The sequence below is a fragment of the Xenopus laevis genome, chromosome 8S, assembly GCF_017654675.1.
Source record: "Xenopus laevis strain J_2021 chromosome 8S, Xenopus_laevis_v10.1, whole genome shotgun sequence".
Lineage (NCBI taxonomy): Eukaryota > Metazoa > Chordata > Amphibia > Anura > Pipidae > Xenopus > Xenopus laevis.
The window spans coordinates 62,474,034-62,486,286 of record NC_054386.1 but is presented as its reverse complement, the minus strand read 5'-3'; positions in this window follow the sequence as shown (position 1 = coordinate 62,486,286).

Here is a 12,253-nt window from a genome sequence, read left to right as displayed (position 1 = left end):
ACTTCAACACTTTCATATTAAATTTGTGATCTTGTATTCTTTAGAAGTATAAAATAGCTCAGTCTGACAAGGCTAGGAAAGGAGTTTTACTTTTGAACAAGTTGTACAGAAACCTGAAAGCATTGTTATCAAAAATGTGTCATATTAAAACTGCACTTTTAAAAAGAATGATTTTCGAACCTAATTTAGTTAAGGGTGAAAAAAAAGTAGGTTTAAAGTCTTCAAACGCTGCCCTGACCATGCAAAATTGCTATTCATTAAATGTCAAATAAGTATTAATTTATCAATCAACTATATACCACTATATGCCATGCAAAGTTAGTTGTTTTGACATTTTTTTAAAAAACTTTATGATTGCATGGGAAACATGGTTTGTTGGTTAAGAAAATGTTGTGCAGTTTGAAAAAAAATGTAGTGGCAAATGCTCCATTGACTTCAATGCTTTTGGCAAATTTTCAGCAAAGAGAAAAGTCAGATTTGCCCAACCTTAGTTAGCAGAAATATACCTAATATTAATTTTCATTTTAACAAGTGACTAAAACAAATCAGATAAGTAGTTTCATTTACACTGTTAGCCTATTTGATTAAGGTTTGTATATCATTTTGCTTCTCTTTCAAAGTCAAGTTCAATGTGTTTTAATAGCTTGTTTATACCAGCAACTTGGTTTTTTTCTGTTATTCTGTTTGATCCTAAACTTGATCCTTTGTAAATTGAAAATATACAAAAAAAAATTTATGCACAACAATTTCTTCTGCGGTCTACCAAGAACTTTTGGGCACCCCTGATGTACAGTAACATAATCAGGATATAGGCCTGAAGCTGGTCAAAGAGGCGCTGCTCTGTATGCCTGAATGATTTCCACTGGAGCAGCAGGCACAATCGCGAGTAGTAAACACCTCTTTTAAAGTCAAAGTGAGAAGGAGAGCTCAGAAAATAAAAGGGGGTGGAGCTTCAGGCTAGACCAGGAACTTGCTGAAATGAGCTGTAGTTGGAGCACTTGTGATTTAGAAATATGCAGAGAGAAATGTATATTATTCTGGGGTCTTTTAAAAAATATTAGGGCTTTTAAATTAAAAAGCATTACTTATCCTTTTTGTTCTACTACAGGGTATGTCTGAGAAAGCCCCAGGACACACTATAGAATGTCTCCTGCATGTCAGTACATTTTCTTAGTTTGAGCATAATGCACTAAAGATATTATACTAAATGTATTATATTTTTCTTCTCTTTTTGGAGAAAACCCTGATTGCTCTTGCTTGATTAACTCTGGGAATACTGATTTTAATCCATTACTTATTTTGGCATATATTTTAATGGCTATATTTATTAACAAAATAGGCTTATAACTAGTACACAATTGTGGATCTTACCTTGTGGGGATAACAGTAATGTGAGCTTCTTTTGACTGTTGTGGAAGTGGAAGATTTTGTTTTCTGTCTCTTACAGAAGTATATACAGTATTATTTTCCCATGGCAAACTTAACCAGTACTGGAATAGCCCCTCCACTCATCAGAAGTACCCTCTCTAATTGAAAAGACCCAATCCCTTACCAGCTTCTTTGTAATAAGCTTCTAGATACCATCGGAAAAGCAACAGGAATGTACCGGAGTTTGTCCAGGAAAATACACAATCTTCCTTTTCAATCTTTTCCTTGATGAACTCCATGTTAGTACTCACAGGAACATAGCAAACTACTCTATCCATAACAGGCATGTAACAGGCTCCTATAGCAACTTGCAATAAGGAATGCCATAGCATTACATAAAACCCATAATCATTCAACTTCTAAAAGTGAATATAACAAATGAGTCCCAGTGGAAAACCCAGAAATTGATTTTTATGAATGGATGATTTATCAATATTTTGTATGGTTTGTGGAATTTCCCATCAAGGAATCTTGCAGGCATTTAGTGCAAGATTCAAATTCCCTCCCATATCAACAGACCCTCCATAAATACTGACACTTATTGCACTTTATATCTGAGTACATTTAATTGACCATAGTTTGTTGGTAGTATAGTATATATTTCAATTGTCACTGGGGTAGTAGCAGTTTCCTCTTTTATCAAGCTACTATCTTCTGTTACTACTGCACAAGCTAAAAGAAAGATCTTTGTGCATAAATATCAATACCCCCAGAGATTTTTTGCCAGGGATGTTACTCATAAATATATGTATATAAAGTTCAGCATTAATAGTTGGGCAATTGCCTTCTCTGAAATGTATTTGTTGTGTAAGAACTATTTTCTATGTCTCACACATTCACAGGGAATCTGTGACCTCTTTACAGGTTAATTTATACAACTGACATTAAACTATGTTGATTTATGTTGAATATTGACCAGTAACAAAGTAAATATACCATTTATTCTGGAGTAAAATTACAAATATGTCTGACTTGGTAGTTGTAGTATGAACCAATGGGTCATCTGGAGAGATTACTATAAACTGTTGACATAAAATGTATACAGTAGGTTAATATGCAAGCTAAAACATAAAATAATGATATCTTAAGTATATAACAGTATGCCACATCTCTACTTTAGAAGATATTTGTGCATAAGTATCATTAGCCACAGAGATTTTTTGCCAGGGATGTGACTGTGAGGAGGCATGCATGGCAAACTACTACTCTTAACCATTCTATAGCATAAAGAACCACACAGAGACAAAGGGGCAGATTTACTAAAGGGCAAAGTGACTAACGCTAGCGAAAATTCAGCAGCGTGACGTAATTTCGTTACTTTGCCGATTAACTAACTGGCGAAGTCGACCTACTCTATCGCTGCTTCGCACCCTTACGCCAGGCATAGTTGCGCTATGACGAAGGGACGAAGTAACTACGCTAATTCACTAACTTGCACATTTTACTGAATGTTACCTCTTGTGCCAGACTTGCCTTTGCCACCTCAGACCAGGCGAAGTGCAATTGAGTAGATAGGGATTGCTTCAAAAAAAGTTAAAAACGCTGGTGTCTTTTCAGTTTTTAAGGTTGATAGGCTGAAAAAGATTGAAAATTTTTTGGGGGGCACCCTCCGTCCATCCTATATTTCCTAACATATGGCACCTAAACTATACAGTGGGCACATGTATAGGGCAAAATATCAACTCAATTTAATGAAGCTTTCCCAGCCTTGTGTAGTGTAATATATTTGCTGCTACATATACGTCCATTCAACTTTAACTTGGTGCCGTATGCAAATTAGGCATCGCTAGCATAACTTCGCTTTGCTTGACGAATTCGGTACCGTTCCACCAGCACTCCAGGAATCCAGCAGGGAAGAGGGTAAGGCACACCTATCCTTTATACCAGGGATCCCCGACATTTTGAACCCGTGAGCAACATTCAGAAGTATGGGGAGCAACACTAGCATGAAAAATGTTCCTGGGGTGCTAAACAAGGTTGTGATTGCCCATTAAGTAGCCCCGATGTGGATTGTAAACCTACATTCATGCTCTGTTTGGCAGTGCACATGGTTTTTATGCAGCCAAAACTTGCCTGGAATTCAAAAATAAGCACCTGCTTTGAGGCCAATGGGAGCAGCATCCAAGGGGGTTGGTGAGCAACATCTTGCTCATGAGCCACTGGTTGGGGATCACTGCTTTATACCAACCCTCCCCTTCCTATTCCCCCCATCTTGACTACCCTTCTCAGAAATCCCAGCTTCCCTCAGGCCACCCCTCCTCACATTCCCAGGCACCTTCGCTAGGCACCCTTTGGTGCCCTCCATACTCATAAATATATGTACAGTATATATAGTTTAGCATTAATAGCTGGGCAATTGCCTTCTTTGAAATTTATTTGTTGTGTAAGAACTATTTTTGTTCTACATCTAGCACATTCACAGGAAATCTGTGACCTCTTTACATGTTATACCACTGACATTAAACTACAAGTATGGGATCCGTTATCCGGAAACCCGTTATCCAGAAAGTTCCGAATTACAGAAAAGCTGTCTCCCATAGACTCCATTAAAACCAAATAATCCAAATTTTTTAAAATTATCTCCTTGTTCTCTGTAATAATGAAACAGTAGCTTGTATTTGATCCCAACTAAGATATAATTAATCTTTATTGGAAGCAAAACCAGCCTGGGTTTATTTAATGTTTACATAATTTTCTTGTAGACTTAAGCTGTGGACATCCAAATTACGGAAAGACCCGTTATCCGGAAAGACCCAGGTCCCGAGCATTCTGGATAATAGGTCTCATACCTGTACAGTATATTGATTTATGTTGACTATTGACTAGTAAAAAAGTAAATATGCCATTTATTCTGGAGTAAAATTATAAATATGTCAGTAGTTGTAGTATGAACCAATGGGTCATCCAGAGAGATTAATATAAACTGTTGACATAAAATGTATAGGTTAATATGCAAAGTAATATAAATATATACATAAACATATACATAAACATCTTAGGTACTGTATATAACAGTATGCTACATCTCTGTATGAGTTGGCATATTTACCCTGTTCCAATTGATTTTTCACTGCTGGGGGAAAAGTGGGTGTGGGAGAGTTGTGGCAAACAGATTAGACTATATGAGGCAGACGTTTAGTATAGTCTTACTAATTAGTTCCCTTTAAGTTTATTGTGGATTTAAAAGGGTAGGGATGTCAGGGGAATGTAGCACATCTTGTTTTGTGGGTTGATAACTTGGAATAAAATGTCTGGGAGAGAATAAATTAGTAAAGGGGGCCCAGGGACCAAGCAAGGAATGGGTTGAGGGGAAGAGCAATTAGAAGGTTTAGAATAATAAACTTAGTCAGGTCAAGGTAATGGGGGACACATTGACCTTTCATTTAGTCACAGCCATAGGAGTTGGTAAAGAGAGAGTGTGGAGGGTTAGGCGGGAGGCTAGGGATTGTGGCCTTAAGCCATGTAGAAGTTGGGAGGTGGTTGTTTGAAAATGGGTATGGCTGGACTCAGGAATTTGCTTGTGGGTCGGGATGGTTCAGCCTTCAGTTGTTCATCATTTAAAGGTCAAATAATCCCAATAGGATTGTCTTGCCGCCAGTATGAATTAATTATATCTTTGAATACATGGTATTGTTTTTGTATTACAGAGAAAAAAGAAAATACTTTTAAAAATGTCACATTATTTGCTTAAAATGCACTCTATGGGAGATGGCCTTCCCCTAATTCGGAGATTTCTGCATAACGGGTTTATGGATAATGGGTCCACATCTATATCTATTTTGCTTCATATTTATACTTTATTCACTGAATACCCCAAGACATATTATAAATAGCTGGGATATTAGCTGTACTGTAGATTATATACATATGTACAATAACTGCCATTTCAAAAACCTCAAAAGCAGCTATACAACTTTGGCAGAAGCATTATTTATTTATTGGTAGATGCTTTTTAGTATTGTTGCCTGTTAAATATATATTAATAGCCTTAAATATCATTGTGTCACTTACAATGAAAGCATGCTAGATGTCTGTGAAATGAATCATAAATGTGCGATAACAGATTTATATTATATTTAAACACGCATTTTACCATAAGTACATTAGAATTAAATTGCTTTTCACAGAACCACTCAAGCACTCACATTATTCTAAAGTTTGTCTCAGTTTCAGAAATATTTCGCATAAATAACTGTCACAACAGTCAGTAAAACATTGCTCTATTTGTTTTAATACAGTGAGGTATATTTCTTTGAAAACTGATTTAAAATCCTAAGGTAATCTCAGTGTTCTAAATAAAAGGTGAATTGGTTTCTGTTTTTTCGTATTACATGCACATAGCACTTGCTCTGTGCTACTGAAAAACTGTAGGTGCTTAAATGCTCTCCCTGCTTCTGCATCAAATTGCCAGCCCTCAGCAGCAGTGACCCTTCCTCTCCAGGATGAGATTGGAATATCAAACAGCACCTCATAACCCAATTACTGTATAAAACAACCCATTCATGCAACAACAAAAATGGAAATTAGGTTGGGATATTAAGGGCCACAGGTTTATTTAGAAATGGCATTAAATAATTATTACCAAACTATAGCACAACCAGTAAAGTTAAAAACAATTAATTTAACTAGTGTAAATATAATCAACATATTGGGGAAAATTTATTAAAGGGCGAAGTGACTAACGATGGCGAAAATTTGCCAGCTTGACATCATTTTGGAACTTATCCTATTTACTAACGGGCGCAGGCATAAATTCGCTAGTGAAGGAGATAGACTCTAGCGCTACTTCGCACTCTAACGCCAGGCGAATTTTTGCTCTGGTGAATGGAGGTAACTATGCAAATTCACTAAGATGCAGATTTTACTGAACGTTATCTCTTGCACCAGACTTGCCTTCGCCACCTCAGACCAGGCAAAGTGCAATTGATTAGATAGGAGTTCTTCAAAAAAAAGTTCCAAATAACACGGGCCTCTTTTACTTTTTACAGGGTGATAGGCTGAAAAAGATCGTACATTTTTTTTGGGTTCCCTCCTTCCCACCTACATTTCCTAACATATGGCACCTAAACTATACAGTGGGCACATGTGTAGGGAAATATACTGTAACACCTCTATTTTATTTTTATAAGGTTCCCTGGCCTTGTGTAGTGTAATGTAGTTAATGCAACATACAGTATACGTCCATTGTATTTTAACTTAACGCCGAATGCTAATTAGTCATCGCTAGCGTTACTTCGAACTACTTATCGTATTATCGCTAGAGCAACTTTGCAAGCATTCGGAACCTCGGAACTTCGGATTTTCGTTAGTTGTCCTGGCGAATCTACGCCTGGCGAAGTGTTGCAATATCAGCAAAGCCATCGCTGGCACAATTTCGGAAGTAAGTAAATTTGGGCTACTAGCCATGCTGTCCTCTCTTTCCCATGAGGATATAACCTCAACCCTTTGGCAACAATCCCAACCCTTTTAGAAAGGATAATAAGGGATAAGATATTTGACATCATAATACTATGAGTTGTGCCAGCATCATTTTAATTGTCTTTAATGCGGAGGGTGAGCAGGGACCTCAACTCTGCTAAAGCTTTTGATACAGTACCACACAGAATGTTAATGGTTAAATTAAGGAATATTGGCCTGGAACATAGTATTTGTATTTAGATAGAGAACTGACTGAAGGACATATTACAAAGAGTGGTGGTAAATGGAACATACACTAATTGGACCAATGTTGTTAGTGGAGTACTGCAGGGCTCTGTACTTGTTCCTATGCTTTTCAACTTGTTTATTAATCACCTGGAAGTGGACATTGAAATTACTGTTTCTATTTTTGCTGATGATACTAAATTGTGCAGAACTATATGTTCCATGCAGGATGCTGCCAGTTTACAGAGTGATTTCACTAGATTGGAAAACAAACTGGAAGAGTAATTGAAAATAAATAATAAAGAGAATAGAGAATAAAAAAATAAATGAGAGTTATACAGGTATGGGACCTATTATCCAGAATGCTTGGGACCTGGGGTTTTCTGGATAAAATTTTTCCGTAATTTTGATCTTCATATGTTAAGTATACTAGAAGATCATGTAAACATTAAATCAACCTAAAACGCTGGTTTTGCTTCCAATAAGGATTAATTATATATTAGTTTGGATCAAGTACAAGGCACTGTTTTATTATTAGAGAGAAATAGGAAAGCATTTTAAGTATTTGGATTATTTCATTATAATGGAGTCTATGAAAGATGGCCATTCCGTAATTCAGAGCTTTCCATATATGGCACCAAAACCTAATGCTCCAGATGCATCTGTGTAAAGGGCTAACTCATGGTTAGACACTTCTTCCTCCCACATGCAAGTGTGCCCATTATACTCCTGTAGGAAAGAGTGCCATACCAGTAAGTCCTCTCTCATCTGCCGAGTCACCCGAATAAAATGGTGTGGCTTCTTGATACCTTTTGTGGCCAGTGACAGCCGTCTGTTAAAAGCCCGACCCATTGGCATCACACGACAAGCAAAATTCAAAAGGCCTATGAGGGACTGCATTTGTTGTAAAGTAACTTTCTTGGCCTGCATCACCCCATTAATTTTGTCCAACAAGTCAGTAAGTTTGGATTGCGGCAGCCTAAAAACCATCCTTATTGTGTCTATCTCGATTCCCAAAAAGGAAAGTGTGGTTGTGGGACCTTCGGTTTTTTCAGGGGCAATTGGTACCCCAAATTTGCTCATAAAGAATTTGAATGTATCTAGAAGCAATTGGCACGTGCGGGAGGAGGGTGGCCCTACAAAAAGAAAATCATCCAAATAATGTATAATGGAATTGTGGCCAGATTCTCTCTGGATAACCCACTCAAGGAAAGAACCAAATACTTCAAGATATTTGCATCATATCGAGCATCCCATGGGGAGGCACATATCGTAATACGTGTAACCCTCAAATTGACAACCCAACAAATGAAAACAGTCTGCATGCACTGGAAGGAGCCGGAAAGCGGACTCAGTATCAGACTTCGCTAATAGGGAACCTGGACCTGCTTTTCTAACCAATGTGATGGCCCTGTCAAAGGAGACGTAAGTCACAGCAGCTGCCTCCTTACTGATCCCATCATTGACAGAATCACCTTTGGGGTAAGAGAGGTGATGAATAAGACGGTATTTACCCAGTTCTTTCTTGGGTACAACACCCAGCGGTGAAATTCTCAAGTTAGGAATGGGCAAGAAATCGAAGGGGCCAGCTATTCTACCTAATTCGACCTCCTTTTCCAATTTTGATGCCACTATATCTGGGTAGTCAACTGCTGATTTTAGATTGTTAGCAAAGGTAGGGGTTGCGTTATATCTGAAAGGGTTAAAGAAACCATATGTGAATACATCCCTAAGTAGGGCGGCCTCCTGCTTCTTGGGGTATATGTCTAACCACGGGGACATCCTTTGCACGCTCACTGGGGTTCTCAACCCTACCCGTGATTGTGTGGCGTGGGGGGACACTAGGTTTTTTAAAGCAGCGGAGCGCTGAATGTGCTCCTCCACAGAAGGAGCATTCGTGTCTAAATCTGCATGAACCAAAGAATCGGCAATGCCCTTCATTAAAGAGCCAGCAAGCTCCGGGGCATCGGGGGGCCGCAGCACTGGATGCCCCAATAGCATTCTGTGCTGCGGCAGGGTACTGAATGGGCTGTGCTCGTTGGGTCGTCATTAGACGCAACCACACATCAGTAGCTTTATAATCCCATCCTAAATCTGGTTTCAGTGCCAATCTACGTCTAAATTCCTCATCGTATCGCCACCAGGCTGAACCCCCATGAGTCCTGTAGGCACCGTAAATTATATCTAGGTAAATGAAAAGTTCCGAACATTTTGCCGGAGACTTCTGACCAATTACACATGCTAACACTGAAAAGGCTTGAAGCCAATTACCAAAAGTTTTTGCAACTCTCAGTTTTCTATCCTCTTGTCTATCAAAATGTCTTTCCCGGTCTACTGTGGGTTGTTCAGAGGAAACAAGGGACCAGATATCTATGTATTCATTTCGCCAAATTTTTTCCCTGAGTTCATCAGTAATATGACAACCTAGAGGCGTAACCCCACAAAAATGGGTATCTTTTAATGGTGGAGGTAAAACCACCTTGTTATCAGACGTAGTTTGACCTTGAGTACCTTCAAGCTTACCCATAATGGAAAGTAAGGTCAGCAGTATTTCAGAATTGGCTGGGGGTTCACCCCATGCACCTAGACAGGATGACTCACCATGAACTTGTGTAGCCGTAGAGGAACCTGGTAATGGTGCAGCAGCGACGGCTGAAGAGGCCCCTAGTTGGGCATCTGTAGTCCTGCCCCGTGAAGCTCTTTTCTTGGAACGCCTGGAGTGCCGATGGTGATGTGTAGAACTGCCAGAAGAGGAAGCAGTCTGTGATGAGTTAGAGCCTGTAACTGTCCACTCTGCCCATGAAGACTCAGAACTGCTGCGTCTGCGGCTGGTGGCACCTCTATGCCGTACAGCTTTGCAGGACTTTTTTCCGGCAGTCTGGTGGCAGCTGCGCCGACCAGAGCTCTGGGTATCAGAATCCCTGTGAAAAGAGTGGGATCTCTTCTTATGCGCCCGCCCATGACCCCTGCTAGACAGAGAAGGTGGAGCAGGAACTGGGGTGGATGGACAAATCTGCCCCTGTAATACGGGAAATGCTGCCCTTGTGCTCTCTGTAGGCACAGCAGTAGAGGGTTGAACAGAAATGTGAATCCCGGAATTGGCTTGAGGCGGATCAAAAAGGGGAAGTTCACCCTCCTCTGAGCTGGATGAAAAAACTGCAATATCCAACTCAGAATCCCGATAAGCAGGACCAGATGAACGTCCTTTTAGTGGCACGTGTCTCGTGGGGGGTTTATTTTGAGTGGGTGGAATGACATTAGGTGAATGAGTATCCCTAGCATTGGTACGACTAGTAGAAGCAGCCGTACCACTGACCTGATGTATGATATTGGAAACTGTGTGGCTCCCAGCCGATGCCGCTGTAGCGGCTTGAGCTGCGGTGTCACTGGTAACTGTGGAAAGGGGAGGGGGTGCAGCTTTGAGTGCAGAGGCAGAAAGGGGCCCTCGCCTAGTCCGGGGTGGACTGGGACTTAATCTAGTAGGTGGGCGGGAGCGGCGGGCTGGCCGAGTGTTAACCACTTTCAACCCCTTTCTCCCTGATCTAATAGGTGGTTTCTGCCTAGGGGTAATGAACTCCTGAAGCCAATCCACCCCCTCAGATGCCACTTTGGCCTTCAGTTGTAAAAATGTAACAGCCATTATTGAGTTAATGGGCCACCAATAAAAAAGGGGAGGGTATTGACCACAGACAGTGCAGAAAAAGTAGATGTTACAGGTTTTAAACTCAAGACCTGCAGTTTTTAAAGTCAAGGAGAAGAGCTAATGAAGGGAAACAACAGCTGCTGCTGATGAACCCCCTAATCTTACCCAGAAAACGCTCGTTGCATAGGGGAGGTAGGCAGGCAAAAGAGAATGCGCACTTGCGCGCACCACTATTAGAAGAGGACGGCGCCAAGCGATGACGTCATCGCAGCGACGCGCAGGGGGGGCAGGTAAGCGTTCCCTCTCTCTCCCTCACAGTCACGGCGCGCCTCGCTAGGCGCTGCGCCGCATTAGAAGATAACACGTTGTCTAGTATCATTTTGTGGCTACTAAAGCAAATAAAGTGCTGTCTTGCATAAAAAAGAGCATTAACTAAAGGGTTGAAAAAATAATTTAGCCTCTTTATAGGTCCCTGGTAAGGCCTCAACTTGAGTATGCAGTGCAGTTATGGGCTCCAGTCCTTAAGTACGATTTTAATGAGCTGGAAAGAGAGCAGAGACGTGCAACTAAAGGGGATGGAAGATTTAAATTATGAAGGTACATTGTTAAGGTTGGGGTTGTTCTCTCTGGAATAAAAGATACTTGTGAGGGGACATAATTACTCTTTATAAGTATTAGACGGCATTATAAGAGAAAATTTTTCATACATACCGTAATTTTCTTTTACTGGCCATTCCCTGTAATAGCATCTCAAAACCTCTGGGTATTCCCTCTCAGCGATGATAAAGACAGAAGGAAGAACTTACCGACACTATAAATGCCTCCTCCCACTATGCTCCATGTCTAAGTACAAAGCTTCTGGAATACATAGATAATATCATTAATGGGTGGGGAGATGCTACTACGGGGAATGGCCAGGAAAAGAAAATTACGGTAAGTATGAAACAATTTTCTCTTTTCCTGGCCATCCCCTCCGTAGCATCTCAAAACCTCTGGTTGGTACCAGAGCAATAATTCACCAGGGAGGGAAGAAACAACACTCAATATAATGTTGCACACACATTTAATGATTCAAGAAGAAGTGGCCTGCAGAACCTTGAGGCCAAAATTAGACTCTTTCTGTGAAGAAACATCAAGCTTATAATGTCTAAGAAAAGTATTAGTGGATCTCCATGTAGCCACCTTGCAGATCGAGTCAGGAGTCATCTGCGTCTCTGCCGCCCAGGATGCTGCCATTCCTCTGGTTGAATGAGCTCTCACCCCACTTGGTAACTGTTGACCTTGCTCTATGTAGGCCGTAGTTATTGCCAGTACTATCCATCTTCCGATTGTTTTAACAGAAGCCGCATTACCTTTATAAATTCCTGCTGGGATAATGAATAATATCTGACTTTCTGATAGCTTGAGTTCTCAGAATATATTCCTCCAAACAATTTCTCACATCCAGATTTGACCATAGATCCTCATACTGACAAGGAAAGTCAAGATTAAATGATGGAAGAACAATGGGCTCATTCAAATGAAAACTCAACACTACTT